Source organism: Mesoplodon bidens (assembly GCF_964165515.1).
Source record: "Mesoplodon bidens genome assembly, chromosome: 10".
Classification (NCBI taxonomy): domain Eukaryota; kingdom Metazoa; phylum Chordata; class Mammalia; order Artiodactyla; family Ziphiidae; genus Mesoplodon; species Mesoplodon bidens.
This window is the reverse complement of record NC_138172.1, coordinates 62,051,173-62,070,649: the sequence shown is the minus strand read 5'-3', so window position 1 is coordinate 62,070,649 and position 19,477 is coordinate 62,051,173. Positions and strand designations below refer to the sequence as shown.

At 35.3% G+C, this 19,477-nt stretch overlaps 1 protein-coding gene across 1 annotated transcript in view; it reads left to right on the top strand.

Moving 5' to 3' along the window:
• Nucleotides 1-2,592: 2,592 nt before the first annotated feature.
• LOC308623379 (BEN domain-containing protein 6-like) overlaps nucleotides 2,593-19,477 on the top strand; it is a 74,773-nt gene continuing 57,888 nt past the window's right edge. The window contains exon 1 of the mRNA XM_081245669.1: nucleotides 2,593-3,486. The gene's annotated coding sequence lies outside the window, so the exon portion shown is untranslated. The remainder of the gene's footprint in view (nucleotides 3,487-19,477) is intronic.

The window sequence follows — 19,477 nt, the reverse complement described above, 5'->3', positions numbered from 1 at the left end:
TTTGAGGTTTTTTTGTTCTTCTTTCTCTGATTGCTTTAGGTGTAAGCTTAGGTTGTTTATTTGAGATGTTTCTTGTTTCTTGAGGTAGGATTGTATTGCTATAAACTTCCCTCTTAGAACTGCTTTTGATGCATCCCATAGGTTTTGGGTCATCGTGTTTTCGTTGTCATATGTTTCTAGATATTTTGTGATTTCCTCTTTGATTTCTTCAGTGATCTCTCGGTATTTAGTAGTGTATTGTTTAACCTCCATGTGTCTGTATTTTTTACAGATTTTTTTCTTTAATTGATATCTAGTCTCATAACATTGTGATCGGAAAAGATACTTGATACGATTTCAGTTTTCTTAAATTTACCAAGGCTTGATTTGTGACCCAAGATATGATCTATCCTGGAGAATGTTCCATGAGCACTTGAGAAGAAAGTGTATTCTGTTGTTTTGGATGGAATGTCCTATATATATCCATTAAGTCCATCTTGTTTAATGTATCATTTAAAGCTTGTTTTTTCTTATTTATTTTCATTTTGGATGGTCTGTACATTGGTGAAAATGGAGTGTTAAAGTACCCTACTATGATTGTGTTACTGTTGATTTCCCCTTTTATGGCTGTTGGCATTTGCTTTAATTATTGAGGTGCTCCTATGTTGGGTGCATAAGTATTTACAATTGTTATATCTTCTTCTTGGATTGATCCCTTGATCATTATGTGGTGTCCTTCTTTGTCTCTTGTAATAGTCTTTATTTTAAAGTCTATTTTGTCTGATATGAGAATTGCTACTCTGCTTTCTTTTGATTTCATTTGCATTGAATATCTTTTTCCATCCCCTCACTTTCAGTCTGTATGTTCCCTAGGTCTGAAATGGGTCTCTTGTAGACAGCATATATATGGGTCTTGTTTTTGTATCCATTCAGCCAGTCTATGTCTGTTAGTTGGAGCATTTAATCCATTTACATTTAAGGTAGTTATCGATATATGTGTTCTTATTAACCATTTTCTTAATTGTTTTGGGTTTGTTATTGTAGGTCTTTTCTTTCTCTTGTGTTTCCTCCCTAGAGAAGTTCTTTTAGGATTTGTTGTAAAGCTGGTTTGGTGGTGCTGAATTCTCTTAGCATTTAATTTCTGTGTCGAGTCTGAATGAGATCCTTGCTGGGTACAGTAATCTTGGTTGTAGGTTTTTCTCTTTCATCACTTTAAGTATGTTCTGCCACTCCCTTCTGGCTTGCAGAGTTTCTGTTGCAAGATCAGATGTTAACCTTATGGGAATTCCCTTGTATGTTATTTGTTGCTTTTCCCTTGCTGCTTTTAATATGTTTTCTTTGTATTTAATTTTTGATAGTTTGATTAATATGTGTCTTGGCGTGTTTCTCCTTGGATTTATCCTGTATGGGGCTCTCTGTGCTTTCTGGAGTTGATTCACGCTTTCCTTTCTCATATTAGGGGAGTTTTCAACTATAATCTCTTCAAATATTTTCTCAGTCCCTTTCTTTTTCTCTTCTTCTTCTGGGACTCCTGAATTCGAATGTTGGTGCATTTAATGTTGTCCCAGAGGTCTCTGACACTGTCGTCAGTTCTTTTCATTCCTTTTTCTTTATTCTGTTCTGCAGTAGTGATTTCCACTATTTTATATTTCAGGTGACTTATCCATTCTTCTGCCTCAGTTATTCTGCTATTGATCCCTTCTAGAGTATTTTTAATTTCATTTATTGTGTTGTTCATCGTTGCTTGTTTCATCTTTAGTTCTTCTTAGTCCCTGTTAAATGTTTCTTGCATTTTCTGTATTCTATTTCCAAGATTTTGTATCATCTTTACTATCATTACTCTGAATTCTTTTTCAGGTAGACTGCCTATTTCCTCTTCATTTGTTTGGTCTGGTGGGTTTTTACCTTGCTCCTTCATCTGCTGTGTTTTTTTCTGTCTTCTCATTTTGCTTATCTTACTGTGTTTGGGGTCTCCTTTTTGCAGGCTGCAGGTTCGTAGTTCCCGTTGTTTTTGGTGTCTATCCCCAGTGAGTAAGGTTGGTTTAGTGGGTTGTTTGGGCTTCCTGGTGGAGGGGACTGGTGCCCGTGTTCTGGTGGGTGAGGCTGGATCTTGTCATTCTGGTGGGCAGGACCATGTCCGGTGTTGTGTTTTGGGGTGTCTGTGAACTTATTATGATTTTAGGCAGCCTCTCTGCTAATGGGTGGGGTTGTATTCCTGTCTTGCTAGTTGTTTGGCATAGGGTGTCCAACACTGTAGCTTGCTAGTTGTTGAGTGAAGAAGCTGGGTCTTAGCAGTGACATGTAGATCTCCGAGAGAGCTTTCACTGTTTAATATTATGTGGGGCCAGGAGGTCTCTGGTGGACCAATGTCCTGAACTCGGCTCTCCCACCTCAGAGGCTTAGGCCTGACACCCGGCTGGAGCACCAGGACTATGATTGTGGAGGCTTGGTGAATCCAAAATCTGATGTAGTAGGCCAGCAGGCCGGAGACTCTGGGAAGAGTTGCAGCCCAAACGACGGCTGCTGCAGAATCCCCAGTGTGTTTACTTTTAAGAGACTTCTCTCCCTCACCCCTTTATTATCCATGAGACTTTTAAGTCTCACTTTTCTTTTTTGTAAAGGGATGATAATAATAATATCATTTTCATATTCTCTGAGGATTGAAGTACATTGTTTCTATTATTGTTACAGTTTTATTAATTTCTAGGCTGACACTTCTCTAGGCAAAGTGTTGAATAATTTTGAAAAGCAAAGAAAATTTTGTGTAAGAAAATAATTACTGCCTAAATTTACTTTTGTCAATTCAGGTGCATTGTTTTACATTCTATCTGAAAATTTATTTTTGTGAATTCAGATGGGTCGTTCTCCATTAGGTTGTTCCAAAGCATAGTGTGCTAGTATATTTGGATTGGGGTTTTTTTTCCTATGAACAATCACCAATGAAAAATGAAATGCTAATTTGATAAATCTTTTGTAGAATTATAACAATTTTCAGTCAATGTTTAACACACTTTATTTCAGATAATTTAATATGTAAAATGCATTGGTCTCAGGAGAGGTCCAGAGGTCAAAGAGAAATGTAAGAATGTGAAAAAAAAAAAAAGGAGGATTGTTTTTCTATTCTGTTCTGACCTTTATTTCCTTGGCTGGACTTTGGAGTAGGCTATCAGGTATACGTTTAAAGTAGGTGAAATCCATGGCTTTATTTTCCGCTTTTGTTACTGGTTTAATATGGAGATAGCCATGGAACCGTTTGAAGTCATCTTTTGCAGCAATTTTGAATGGGAAAATAGAATTGAAAAAGACCTTACTATTATCTGACAGCCTGTTTGTGTATCAAAGTTAATGAGAGGTTTGCAAATAGTCTGAAGAGGCAAAACTTCCTACCTCTCAGTTTGGACTGCTTCCACAGAATACAGTGATCCAATTTTAGAGGAGATTTGGAATTGCCAGTACCTAGGACTGGAAAATAAATCCAACATTGTTCCAACCAGCCTGAAACGTCTGGTCAGTATAATTACACTGAAATAATACTTAACTAAAGCTGTAATTTACTTGTTCTTCTATATTTCACATTGCTTCTTGGGAGTAATATTTATTCTGTATGCTTAGCTAAATTACAATTGTTAAAAAGTAATGAGTTAAGAATGGTATTTGATTTTGTTCTTTGCTCATATTTTTATATTGACATTCAGATCTTCCAGCAATATGAAAATATTTTTATAAATGATGTAAGGTTATAGGCTAAGTTCTTTTTCTCCCAGATTGCTAGTCAGTTTATTAGTAACACTAACTGAATAATCCATTCTTTCCTCATTGACTTGAGAATACATGTATTGTTCTTACATATAAATGGTGATATTGCTGCATTCTGTTTTGTTTCATTTATTTATTCATTCATTAAGCAAATAGGTCTTGAGTACCTACTGTGTATCAGGTGATATGTTACAAAGTAGGAATACATTAGTAGTAGAGACAGTCATTCAGTAAATGTTTTATATATAATGTAAAATTGCTAATAAGTGCCACAAAGGAGAAAGGTGTTTAATGCTATGAGAGCTTACTACAAAACATTTATCTATTTCTGAATGTTACACTGTTTTAAGTATACTGTATTTTGATATAACATAGTACCTTCCTCATTAATCTATTTCAAAGTCTTTTAGGTAGTTTTATGTATTTTACTTAGATTAGTTTTAAAGTTTATATTAATTCCTTTTGAAATTGTATTGAATTTATGGACCAACTTTGTGTAAATCAGTATCTTTATAATAGTGAGCCTTTATATCCAAAAGTATATGTTTTCCATTTCTTCTATTTTCCTGTATATGTATCTTTAAAATAATTTTCTACTGTGGTAAAATACGTATAACATAGTTTACCATCTTAACCATTCTTAAGTATACAGTTCAGTGGTATTAAATACATTCACATTATTGTGTAACTATCTCCACCATCTACCCACATAACTCTGAAACCCTGTACCCACTAAGTGATGTCTCCATTCTCCCCTCCTCTAGCCCTACCATCCACCATTATACTTTGTGTCTTTATGATGATTTTGACTACTCTAAGTTCCTCATGTAAGTGGAATCATACAATATTTGTCTTTTTATGACTGGCTTATTTCATTAGCGTAATATCCTCAAAGTTCATTCATGTTAGTGTCTTGTAGAATTTCCTGTCTCTTTAAAGTTGAATAACATTCCATTGTATGTATATACCATATTTCACTTAGCCATTGATCATATAGTAATTCTATGTTTAATTTTTTGAGGAACATTATACTGTTTTCTGTAGTGGCTGTACCATTTTACATTTCCACCAGTGGAGCACAGGGTTCATTTTTTCTACATCTTCACCAGCACTTGGGGTGTGTTGTGTGTGTGTGTGTATGTTTGATTTTTGGATAGTAGCCATCCTAATTGGTATGAAGTAGTGTCTTTTCATACTTCTGATTTGCATTTCCCTAATAATTAGTGATATTGAGCATCCTTTCATGTGCTTACTACTCATTTGTATGTCTTCTTTGGAGAAATGTCAATTTAAGTCTTTTGCACATTTCTTAATTGGTTTATTTCCCTTTTGTTGTTGAGTGTTAGGAGTTTTCTGTATATTCTGGATGTTAATCTTTTATCAGATATATGAGTTACGAATATTTGGTCTTATACTGTGGGTTGCCTTTTTATTCTGTTGATAGTGTCCTTGAATGCACAGCATTTAAAAATTTTTATGAAATCCAATTTTTCTGTTTCCTTTTTGTTATTTGTACCTTTCCTGTCATATCCAAGAAATCATTGCCAAATCCAATTTTGTGAATCTTATGGCCTATTTCTGCTTGTAAGTGTATACTTGTTTTAGATCTTATATTTAGGTTCTTAATCCATTTTTGAGTTAATTTCTGTGTATGGTTTCAGGTAACGATCCACCTTCATGCTTTTGCATGTGAATATCTAGCTTTTCCAGTATCATTTGTTGAAAAGACTGCTTTTTTCCCATGGAGTGGCCTTGGTACCCTTGTTGAATTGAGCGTAAATGTGAGGGTTTATTTCTGGGCTCTGTAGTCTATTCCATTGGTCTAATGTGTTCTTTCCTCATGCCCATACCACACAGTTTTGATTATTGTAGCTTTGTAATAAGTTTTGAAATCAGGAGTCCTCCACTTTTGTCCTTTTTCAAGATTGTTTTGGCTGCTCAGTGTCTCTTGAGATTCCATATGATTTTTAGAATGGGTTTTTCTGTTTCTACATGAAACAGTATTAGAATTTTGATAGGGGTTGCATTTGAAGTAGATCACTTTAGGTAGTATTGACATTTTAATAATGTTAAGTTTTCCTATCCATGAACATGGGATACGAGTCCATTTATTTGTATCTTTTAAAATTTCTTTCAGTAAGGTTTTGTAGTTCTCATTGTGTAAGCTTTTAACTTGTTTGGTTGAGATAATTCCTAAGTATTTTATTCTTTTTGATGCTTTTATAAATGGAAATGATTTTATAATTTCCTTTTCAGATTATTTTTCTTTGTGTATAGAAATGCACCTGATTTTTGTGCATTGACTTCATGTCTTGCTGCTTCACTGAATTCATTTATTAGTTCTAACAGGTTCTTTTTGGAATCTTTAGTGTTTTCTACACATTAGATCATATCATTTGCCAAAAAGATCATTTTACTTCTTCTTTTCCATTTTGGATGCCTTTTGTGTCTTTTTTGCATAGTAGCTCTGGCTAGAACTTCTAGTACTATGTTGAATAAAAATGATGAAAGTGGGCATCCTTGCCTTGTTCTTGATCTTTGATTAAATGTTTTCAGTCTTTCACCATTGAGTGTGATGCTCGCTGTGTGTTTTTTGTATTGGATTTTATTATGTTGAGGTGTTTTCTTTCTATTCCTGTTGAGTGTTTTTATCATGTAAGTGTGTTGAATTTGTCAAATGCTTTTTTTCTTTTTTGCATCAATTGAGATGGTGATGTGGTTTTTTTTCATGCTGTTGATGTGGCATATACACTGATTGATTTTTCTTTGTTGAACTTTCTTGCATTCAGGAATAAATCCCACTTGGTCATGATGCATAATCCTTTATATGCTGCTGAAATGTTTGCTACTATTTTTTTTGAGGATTCTTGTAACAATGTTCATAAGGAATATTGGTCTGTAGTTTCCTTTTTTTATAGTGTCTTTGTATGGCTTTGGTATCAGTGTAATGCTGGCCTCGTAAAACAAGTTAGGAAATATTTCTTTTTCTTTAAAGTTCTGGAGAAGTTTACTAGGTTTGGTATTAGTTCTTCTTTGTATGTTTGGTAGAATTCATCAGGGCTTTTCTTTGTTGGGAGATTTTTGATTAATTATTCAATGTCCTTACTAGTTATAGGTCTATTCATATTTTCTTTTTCATTATGATTTACTCTTGATAGGTTTTATGTTTTTAGGAATTTTTCCATTTCATCTACATTATCGTAACTTATTGGCATACTATTCTTTTAGTACTTTCTTGTAATCCTTTTTACTTCCTTTGAATTTGTAGCAATGTCCCCACTTTTTTTTCTGATGGTAGTAATTTCAGTCTTCTCTCTCTCTCTTTTCTGAGTCTGTCTAGCTACAGGGCTTTCAATTTTCTTGACTTACTTTTTTTTTTTTTTTTTAATTTTATTTATTTATTTATTTATTTATTTATTTATGGCTGTGTTGGCTCTTCATTTCTGTGCGAGGGCTTTCTCTAGCTGCGGCAAGTGGGGGCCACTCCTCATCGCGGTGCGCGGGCCTCTCACTATCGCGGCCTCTCTTGTTGCGGAGCACAGGCTCCAGACGCGCAGGCTCAGTAGTTGTGGCTCACGGGCCTAGTTGCTCCGCAGCATGTGGGATCTTCCCAGACCAGGGCTCGAACCCGCGTCCCCTGCATTGGCAGGCGGATTCTCAACTACTGCGCCACCAGGGAAGCCCTTGACTTACTTTTAAGAAACAGCTTTTGGTTTCATTGACTTTTTAAAATTGCTTTTATATTCTCTTTTTTGTTTATCTCTGCTTTAGTTTTTATGATTTCCCTCTTTCTGGCAGTTTTAGGTTTAGTTTGGTCTTCTTTTTCTAGTTACTTAAGTTGTAAAGGGAGGTTGTTGATTTGAGATCTTTCTTGTTTTTAGGTGTTGATTTGAGATCTTTCTTATTTTTAGTATAAGCATTTATAGCTGTAAGTTACCCTCTCAGTATTGTTTTTGTTGCATACCACATTATCCTGATACTGAAACCAAAATATTTTAGGAAAACAACAAATCATTGTCTCTCGTGCACATAAGATGCAAAAATTCTTAGGTAAATCTCAGCAAATCTAATCCAGCAATATATATAAAGTAAAGACTTTGAAGAATTTATCCCAGCAATGCAGATTTGTTGCAACATAAAGAAAATCCATCAGTATATTTCTCCACATTAACAGTATCTAGGGTAAAAACCATAATCATCTTACTAGATATACAAAAGATACTATAAATGGAAATATGCTTAAACTGATTAGGATCATGTATGAAAACCTGCGTATAATATCATAATTAATATATTAGATAGAATATTTTCCCTGTAAGATCAAGAACAAGGTGTGATGTTTGCTCTTACCACTTCTATTTGATATAATACTGAAAGTCTTAGTGCAGGAAGGCAACTGAAGAGAAAAGAAACATTCTAATTGAGAAGGAAGTAAAATTGTCTTTATTCACAAATTACATAATCTTGTATATAGAAAATGCTAAAGAATGATTGAAACAATGATAGTTTAAAGACTCCCGGACCTGGGACATCCCTGGTGGTCCAGTGGTTAAGGCTTCACGTTTCCATTGCAGGGGGCCCACGTTTGATCCCTGGTCAGGGAACTAAGATCCCACATGCTGCATGCTGCGGCCAAGAAAAATAAAGACTACCAGACCTAATAAAAGAATGTATTAAGATCACAGGATATAAAGTTAATAAACAAAAATTCCATGTATTTCTATAACTAAGCAGCAAAGAATTAGTAAATGAAATTTATTATTCACAGTAACCAAAACATGGAAGCAACCTGAATGATCATCGATGGGTGAATGGATAAAGAAAATGTGGTACATACATATGGTGATACTATTATTCAGTCTTAAAATAAAGGAAATCCTGCCATTTGTGACAATAAGGATGAACCTGGAAGACATTATGCTAAGTGAAATAATTCAGGCACAGAAGGACAAATACTACATGATACTACTTACATGAAGAATCTAAAACAGTCAAACTCATAGACGTAGGAAGTAGAATGGTGATTGCCAGGGACTGGCAGGAGGGAAAAACAGGGAGGTATTATCAGAGGGTACAAAATTTCAGTTATAAATAATTTCTAGAGTTGTATATAGCATAGCACCTATGGTTAATAATACTGCATTGTATACTTAAAATTTTTCTAAGAGGGTAGTTTTTTTATGTTTTTAAGGAGTATGATTTTGTTTCCTTCTCATTTATATTCAGATGCTTTTAACAGAAGTTTGAAATTATCTTTCTCTGATTTCATCTCATTAGTTTCGAGTGATCTTAGTGCCACTCTAAATACATATACACATGCATATATATGTATGTTTCTAATAAGCATACCTCATAATTATTTCTCTATACATTTGTACATTTTTGATTGTACTAGGTAGTCATATGAAAATGAAAAATTCTTTCAAAAACTACCAAATTCAAGCATCTGCTTGGATTGTTCAATATTAAAATTTGGGACTTAACCTGTGGCCTAGAACTCTGTATTTAGTACCTTTGACTCAGTCAGCTGAACAAGTTCTTGCTGCACATTTTGTGGCTTTTTTCTTAGGCCAGCTGCAAGTGCCTGTTTGCTTTGATATTGGTCTTTTACAGTTGGTGCCTTCTAAATATCACAAAATTGGCTGGTATGGATAAGGATAAAATAGCCCAATCATTTAAAATATACATACATGAGATCCATTATTATGCTCATTTGGGAATTTTGTCTGCACTTTAGTTAAAGTAATAGATCTGACGCTTCCTTATTCCTGGTTCCTAAAATAAATCTGCAAGTCAGACCCGCAAATCATTAAATGTAATTTAAGTGGGCTTTATTTTAAATTATACTTGTTTTTTAAACCACTTTATTGAGGTATGACTGATATAAAAAATCTGTACATATTTAATGCGTACAACTTGATGACTTTGGAGGTGAGTATATATCCATTTTGGTGAAACCATCCCCACAATCTATGCCATAAACATATACATCGTCTCCAAAAGTTTCCTCCTGTCCTCTTTATTTACTTCTTTTGTGTGTGATAGGAACACTTAAAATAAGATCTAGCCACTATGGGTTTAAAAAACAAGTGTAATTGAAATAATAAGAGGCTTCCCTGGTGGCGCTGTGGTTAAGAATATGCCTGCCAATGCAGGGGACACGGGTTCGAGCCCTGATCTGGGAAGATCCCACATGCCGAGGAGCAGCTAAGCCCGTGCACTGCAATGAAGAGTAGTCCCCACTCACCACAACTGGAGAAAGCCCGTGTGCAGCAACGAAGACCCAACACAGCCAAAAATAAATAAAATAAATTTATTTTAAAAATAATAGCAATTATAATTAAATGATAACAAGTATAATAATTAAATAATAAGTATAATTAAAATAAAAACAAGTATAATTTAAAATAAAGCCCATTTATAATAGCATTAAAAATCATACAGTAGGAATAAACTTAAAATATGACAGATCTATACAGTTAAAATTACAAAATATTTCTGAGTAAAAACAAAAGTAAATGGAGACTTATACCACTTGAATTTATTGTCAGTTCTCTCCAAATTGATTTACAGTTGAATGTTATCCCAATCAAAATCACAGTAGGCTTTTTTAAAAATAGAAATTGACATGGCTCTTCTAAAATTTATATGTATGCAGAAAATAGCCAGAACAATAAAAAGAATAATGTTGGAGGCTTTACATTATCCAATTTCAAGACTCATTAAAAAGTAAAATGCTGCAGTAATCCAGACATTGTGTAGTGGCAGAAAGATAGACATATATATTAGTGGAACAGAATGGAGAGTCCAGAAATAGAGTCACATAGACGGCCAATTGATTTTCTACAAAGATGCCAGGGTAATTCAACTGTGAAAGGATACCCTTTTAACAAATTGTGCTGGATCTACTGAAAACACATATTGAAGAAAATGAATAGGTAGGCCAGAGACTGGGAGAAAATGTTTGCAATACCTATGTCTGACAAATTGTATCCAGAGAATCTATGTAACTCACACTTCAATAAAAAGTTAAGCAAACCAATAAAAAAATCGGGGAAAGACTTGGCATTTTACAATGGAAGGCATACGAAATGCAAATTAGCACATGAAAACTACTGAACATCATTAGTCTTCAGGAAAATGTAAAATAAAACTATAATGCGATACCATTACATACACCCTGTAGCAGTTTACTCTTCTTGAGATTCTTATCTCTCTGGTTCTCTGTGTACTTGTGGCTTCTTTCTCTTTTGCTATATTCCTCCTCTTTACTGTCCTCTTTTCTGTCTTGCAGTTTTTGATTACTTGGGCTGCTTTCCTTCTTGTGTTTCCTTACTTTGCCTATTCTACTTCCTGTTGACTTCGTCAGTTTTCCAAGAGAATAAATATAATTGGGTAATACTTTATTGTATGGCACAACTGATATGTTTGTCCACCTCATTATCCTCTGGCTTGTTGATAGATATGTGCCTTGAAGGTTAAGCATTCGTCCCAATCAGGTACAACCTGAGTACTCTTGAGATTATCAGGGTAAGTGCCTATTTCATTCCTTGCTTTATGCCCAGTGCCCAGGCCAATAGTTGTCCCTAATAGGATGTTCAATAAATAATTTGTTGAATGAATGAGCTACCTCTGAGGATGAGGTTGAATGTGGCTCCTTCCCTTGTAAGGGACATGATATGTCATGTTCAGAATATAATTCTTCCAAAATGATACTTTCAAGGAACTATGCAACTTCTTGTTCTTTTTGAAGATCTGGAATAGCCTAATACTTAGGAGCACTGACCCTGGAACCTGAGTCTCAGTTTGAATCATAACAGGCAGTTTTACTATGTTTGTGACTTTGAGCAAATTACTTAATCTCTTAGTATTTCACTTCCCTTACGTGTCAATGGAGATAACAGTATCAGCCTCATAGCATGTATTGTTGTAGGGATCAAATAATTTAATGATGTCAGGTGCCTAGGAAGAGTACTTGGCACTTAGTATGATGGGAGGGTTCATAGTTATTATTATTACCATTATTATTATTATTATTATTGATTTGGAGGGGAAAAGCATTACTAAGAACAGGTACAGAATGTAAGTCAGAGTCTTCAGAGCCTACAACTTCTTTTATCAATGTAATTTTTTTTCAGGCAAGCCTTTTCTCTTTTTCTCCTCTCACTCCCCATTTTAAGAGAAGAAGTTAAATTACAGAGGTGTTTAAACATTAGAAATCACTGTGGAATCTTACAAAAACACTTTGAAGTCAGTAGAGAAAAGATACTCGATAAAGCTTTGCTCCACGTCTATTTCATCCTAACTTCCCTTTGTGGGAACGACTGTGTATTTTTTTATTCTCAATTCCAGGCCCCTCCCTTAGAGGACAGGCATGCTCAGTGCCTTAACCCTCACATCTCTGATGCTGTCATTCATATCTTTTTTGGGGAACCTTTAATTATCAACCTTAGAACATCCTATGAATCTTCATTAGGAAATTCCTTTTGAACTTTTGCTGAAAAGTAGTTACTGTGCACTGTATGTGTAGCAGCTGTTTGCCTAAGTTAAAAAAAAGTTGACCGTTTTAATTTGCTTTAAAAATATCCACTGGCACTGGTTCTCATTACAGATGTGTGGTTGTAACATTTCATTTTTAAAATGTGTATCCATCTTTTTTCAGTTCTAAAGGAGTCCAAAGAAACCATCTAAAACCTTAAAAATAACCACTAAACCTACAGTGTTTTTGGTTTTTAAAAATTCTCAAGGGAGGACATTTTTTATCTTGGACTTAAGCTTCATACAGGGTGGCCCATTTAAAAGAGGCCCTGTACACAGCCACATTATTAAATAGGAACTGTTTTAAATGGGCCACCCTGTAAATCAGGACTTTTTTTCCAATGGATATTTACTTCTTTGCACACTTGTGAGTTTAGTTCAAGTTTTCAGTTACTATGCTTGATAAGCATCCCTGAAATTTAAATTTGGGCACCTCAGTGACATTGAAATGCACAAATCTGAGTTCAGAGACATTTAGAAACTTGTAAATTTGTGTTTTGAGAGATCATGTTTGGATCTCTTTGAAAATTGGGCCAACATTCTATGCGAATCTCCTTTTTCAAAACATTTTTTTTTAATGGATGAAATACAAATAAACTGAAAATGGAAACTTTAACATAAACAGTAATACAGCCTTGGACTTTCTTTTACTGGAAATCTTTAAAAACAGGAAAGATGTCCACTTTTTTTGGAATAGGTTAGGGTCAGTAGTTCTTAATATTTTTAATCCAGAATTTCTAAACATACTCTATTCTGTTTACTTACCAAAAGTTAAATCTGTGCTAGAAATGAGATAGAAATAATACCTTATTTGAACCATAATGTATCTGATTCAGGTTTTGCTCAAACCTGCTCCCCAGAATGTGTAGGGCAAAGAGTAAGAATTTAAATGAAGGCACACATACCATGTGTCATCATAAATATACCTGAAATCACAAATCAGAACAGGAAGAGAAGCAAGAAAATGAATCCTTGGCACTATTTGAAAATGGTTCTTTGTAATGCAAGAATCTTTTGCGTTCATGCTATGTCAGAGAAAGATTTGAGAACTTCAGCATTTCTACCACCTAATCCTCCCAACTCCCCAGAGCAGTGTGCATTTCCCATGTCAGTAGTAACACAACCCACAAACTTTCATGGCATTCTGATGCAGTAGCCTTTTGTTTTGAGAAATGTGGAGAAATTTTTCCCTAGGGGCTGAATGGTGTCATTCATGAGAATGGATGATTTTGGTTATGTGCCAGTGATGAGTATTGATGTAGTTGTGTTCGTGACATTTAGTCTCAGGTAGAGTTCTCGCTTACCACATCTTAAGGTAATACTGTTAAACTCAAGTATGAGTTTTATTGATTGATTGTAGAAATCTTAACTTTTACTTTAAATATAAATAGAAGCTGTGTCTCCAAATTTGTATGGCTCTACTAATATACTACCACAGGGGTCTTTCTGTACATTTCCCTGACTCTAATATTTGCCCAAAGAAGTTTTTCTTATCTTAGTACATTATAGGTCATTATCATCTTGGGACCATGGTTAATGGCTTGGATGGAACCTACCACCTTATTTTAATTCTACACATTATAGAAAACAGTACATTGGGAAAACAGATTAGAAAAAATTTCAGATAAAGTGTTTGTATAAATTGGAAACCTGAGAAGGAAAAACAAAATGAGGAGTTATAACAGCTAAATCTGGCCTAGATCCATCAGCTTTCTCTTTAACATTCCTAGTAAACTCACATTTTCAGAGATGTTCTGTTAAAGCACAGGATGAAGATAACATGTGGTATCTTATAATTTGAGTTCTTCTTAACTCTTAAAATATTCTACATTATACAAGCCAAAGTTAAATGATTGATGTATACTCTTAAAATAACAAAAAGGCAATCTAACAACTCTGGTAGCCTTGATGTTGCTGACTGACTTTATTTTTACTGAGTGGCCTCAATCCAAGACAATGTCCTGATTATTATTTTTTTTCCTAAAGAAGTATGGCTTGTGCTCAGATTTAAAGCATTAACAGACCATTTAAAGAAAATGTTATAACATAACTACTGCAAGAAAGAGCTCCTGGGCAAGGTAGGTATGCTTTTATTTGCCTGAGGAAAAGGTTTCTTTTATTCTTTAATGTGAAGCTCCATCTTGAAAAAAAAGTATTGACGTGGATCCAAATGAATTTCCTGGTTGCTTGTGTTACCCCCATTGGGAAAGAAGGTGGTCTTGGTGGTCATTTCTTGGATTACTCAGGAGCACACTATGCCTAATGAGCAGAAATATGCCATTTGGACATTGAGGACACCTGGGCCCCTAATTGCAGCAACTTAATTACTCAGCTGCTTCATTCAGGAAACTTTCACCTGACATCAAGCGGCAACAAGATAAGTAAGTATGACTGATTTTCTGTCTGCTTGTTAGATGTCCACCTTAGCCAAAGAACATCTGGTTTGAGGTATTGAGGAAAAACACAAAAAAACAAGGAATGACTTGTTTGGTAGCCGTATCATGTAAAGAAAGTCCATTTAATTTTAACATGACAATTTTAATGCACAGTTTTATTTCAGACTTAATATTTTATTTGTTCATTAAATGATGACGTGTTACTTGAGTACTGTAATGATAGTCTTACAAAGTGAAAAATGGTCTTAACACTTTGTTATGTTTGTGTATTAGTTTCCTAGAGCTTCTATAACAAAGTATCAAAAACTGGGTGGCTGAAAACCACAGAAACGCATTATTCCATGGTTCTGGAGCCTGAAATTCCAAAATCAAGGTGTCAACTGGACCATGCTCTCTCTCTGAAGGTTCTAAGGGAGAATCCTTCCTTGTCCCTTCTAGCTTCTGGTGTTTGCCAGCAGTTCTTGACATTCCTTAGGATGGAGATGCATCACTCCAGTCACATTGCTATCTTTTCCCTTTGTGTCTGCACCTGGTCCTCCCTCCGTGTATCTGTCTCTGTGTCCAAATTCCTCCTTTTTATAAGGATATTGAATTAGGGCCCACCCTGTTGGACTTGCTTTAACTTCATTACCTCTGTGAAGACCCTATTTCCAAATAAGTTCATATTTATTATTTTAAATGTGAATATACAATATTTCAAGAAGCTTACCAATTTCAAAAATTGGTAAGCTGTACATACAGCTTTAAACAACAGTATGATGCTTAATCGCTTGTTGTTTACTACATGTTTTGACAAAATAATGATTTTTTTCCCCAGAGTGGAATAACTTTCTTGCGTATACTAACTAGATAGAAGCTGCAATAAATGAGTTCTCATTGTCCTTAGATCAACTCAGGCTCTAGCTCAAGCTCTTCTTATTCAAAGAAGTACTTCTTGATTGTTTGGTCTTATTCCTTTCTCCTCTCTGAACACCAGTAGCAGCTATGGTCAGTACCTTCTAGAATCACTCTAAACTCACGTATTATTTGGTATTGGTGCTTGATCACACCAAGAGTTGGCCAACTATGGCCCAAGGGCCAAATCTTGACAGCTGCTTGTTTTTGTATATCATGTGTAACTAAGAATGCTTTCTACCTTTTTAAATGGTTGGAAAAAAATCAGAGGAATAATAATATTTTGTGACATGTAACAATTATGTGAAATTCAGATTTTAATGATCATTAATAAAGTTTTACTGGAATATAGCCATGCTCCTTCATTCATTAATGGATTGTCAGTGGCTGCTTTGTTGCTACAGTGGCAGTTGTGTAATTGCGAGAGAGACCTCATGGCTCACAAAGGTGAAAATATTTACAGTCTGGCCTCCCATAGAAAAAGTTTGCTGGCCCTGGATTTACCAATAATTTATTCCCAACCTGTTAGTCTACCTCACATATGAAAAAAAAAAAGTAGGTAATCAATATAATTTTATGTTCGACTATAAAAAGGACAGTTGTACTGGTTTATTTGTTTGCTTGTTTACCAGTTGCTACATATTATTTTTAGAGTTCACAAGGACTTGGTGTTAGTCATGTTTGTGTTTCTCAGCCTTTAGTGGAGGACTGGTTATGGTTCAATGAATATTGTTAAACAATTAAATTTATATGTAAATTAAGATGTATATGTGTGTTGGACAACTAAGTAGCATACCTAGAATATTTAGCTGATGTAAAGAAATTTATCCCAAGTCCTCCAACATATTGATGATAAAGCTGAAAGTAGAGCACATATAGACTCTTAAATTTACACCTTTCGTCTATAATATACAATCCAAAATGAAAGAATTTAGTGAGTTGCAGATGATTATTATTCTTGTTAACTAGATCTGGGAGTTTAGTATTCAACGTGATTTATCTTAGAAAGAAAATACACACAAAGCGCTCCTCCTTGTTTAATTTGAAAAACACCTCCTTCTGATGTGACCCCTCTCCAGCAGTGCTCCCATTTTGTTTCCTTTTCACAAAAATTAAAAACAAAACTCTTTTATGGGGATAAGAGCAACCCTCTCTTCTATCTTTGCTCTTTTAATGATCTGTGTGGTGATTTAGCCTTAAGACATTAGGATGAAGTTAGTTGCCAGAATAAAATTAATGATGGTTGGTTTAGTACCCTTTCAAAATCCACTGTTTTGTTTTCTTAGCAAATAGATTAAAAAGAGACATTTTAAATATCAATATTTTATACATTTAAAAATATAAATATTTTTATAAATATAAATATTATTTTTATTCCAGCGGTACCACCAAATTGTTCTTAAATTAAGTTTTTTAGAGAGAAAATGTATAAGGGCTTTAACTATAAAGCGTATGTGAGTTTAAGAAAATTGAGGTAGTTATACTAAATTGAACCATGGTTTTTCTGTTATGTGTTATTCCTATAACATTTACTAAAAGTGCTACGGACAACCTTGTTAGTTTTCTACTTCCTCACCAATCCCCTTCTCTCACCCCAATCTGGAATAGATTGTTGTAGACTATTGCATTTTAACAGCATAATAAAGCTGTGAAATATCGCGAATATACCTATGTGAAAATATAATAAGGGTAAACAGATTAATTTGGCACTTTCTTTTTTTTTTTTTTTTTTTTTGCGGTACGCGGGCCTCTCACTGTTGTGGCCTCTCCCGCTGTGGAGCACAGGCTCTAGACGCACAGGCTCAGCGGCCATGGCTCACGGGCCTAGCCGTTCTGCGGCATGTGGGATCTTCCCGGACCGGGGCACGAACCTATGTCCCTTGTATCGGCAGGCGGACTCTCAACCACTGCGCCACCAGGGAAGCCCTGGCACTTTCTTTTTTAAAGTTAAAGCTTATGTATGTAGAAAATTAGTGTTTCCTTACTCTGGCACTCTTTATTTTCCTCTTTCATTTTTAAAAAATGAAACATCTCTTTCACTTAACTTTTTTCACTTAGGGTTCTAAGAACACATCTATAAGTAGAAACAAGCTCTCTGAACTTAATGAGGAGTTGAATAGTACAATATGAACAATATAATTTGAAATGTTAAATGTTATTTCGATTCATCCACCTGTGAAAGATATATTTTGACAATCACCTGAACATAATTTCTTAGCCTTGTGAATCTTTTGAATGAGGAGGAGGAGCTCGCTGAAGCTGAGAGAACTCAGATTGTGTTATCTCATATTCTGGTTCCTTATTAATACCGAGGGAGACAAATTGTTACACTTGTTTGAACCTTGGGAACCTCTGGGCTCCAGGGCATGGAGCATTACACTTTCCCCTTTTCCCTCTCAGAGTGGCCTAAGGATTCTGTCTATAAAGGCTAAGCAGAAATTCGCCAAGGGGTTTGAGATGTGAAATTTGTTCACGACAAAAGAAGCTCGAATTCTTCTGTGGGAACCTGGAGTTATTTGGGGAAGCCAAATTCTTATGGGCTGAGATTTTTCTCTGTTTATCAAACACTCTGTGTTTGTTATATGAATGGTATTGGTATCTTTAAGCTACAAGGAAAATTTCACTATGAATATAATAATAATCACATACCTTATTAATCAACCTGTCTCTAAGTATCAATTTTTTTTTTTTTTTTTTTTTTTTTTGCGGTACGCGGGCCTCTCACTGTTGTGGCCTCTCCCATTGCGGAGCACAGGCTCCGGACGCGCAGGCTCAGCGGCCATGGCTCACGGGCCCAGCCGCTCTGCGGCATGTGGGATCTTCCCGGACCGGGGCACAAACCCATGTCCCCTGCATCGGCAGGCGGACTCCCAACCACTGCGCCACCAGGGAAGCCCTAAGTATCAATTTTAATCTCTGTAATCTTTATTATAACACATCTAGTATGATGAAATTAACCCTACACTTACTGTTTTAGTATTTCTGCCTTAAATCATAATTTTTACCAAGTTTTAGTTTGGGAAAGTTTTACATGAATTAGTAGGGTGATTTCTGAACTTTGTTCCAGAACCCCAGTGATTTATGCATATGCATCTGTGATTTATGCTTAAGGGTGCCATGGATTTTCCCAGTTATGCATTTTTAATATTTACAGTAATTCTTGAGACTTAAAAGATGAATTTCATGTCATAAGCGATTTGAATAAATAAGAGAGGAAGCCATTGATTTGCATTTGACTTGGAAGATTTTTTTGTTTAACCTTCCAGTAGATTTCTTCTTCTGGGTCTTGATATGAAAAGCATTTGATGTTCCAATTCTCCATTTTTTTTCCTCTTAATCCTATAAACTTAACTATTGTAGCTTGTTTATACATTTGTTTATTTTTCCATGTGTTCCACACTTAATTGTCAAAAAGTCATTCATAATTTATCTGTCGTCCAACAACCTAGTGCAAGCACCCTAATTGAATATATGCTTACATCGTTTTAAATTTTTTTATTTTATTTTTTATTGTTTTAGAAACTGAAATAAATGACATATGAGGTCCCTTCAGTTCCTATGAAAGTATTACAGAGCAGTCAGGGGGTTGATTTTTTTTTTTTTTTTTTTTTTTTTCTTTTTGCGGTATGCGGGCCTCTCACTGTCGTGGCCTCTCCCGTTGCGGAGCACAGGCTCCGGACGCGCAGGCCCAGTGGCCATGGCTCACGGGCCCAGCCGCTCCGCGGCATATGGGATCCTCCCAGACCGGGGCACGAACCCGTATCCCCTGCATCCGCAGGCGGACTCTCAACCACTGCGCCACCAGGGAGGCCCAGGGGGTTGATTTTTAAAGTTTGCAGTTAGACTGGTGAGGGTTGGAATCCTATTTCTGCCACTCATTAAATGTGTGACCTTGGGTAATCTAGTTAAATTCT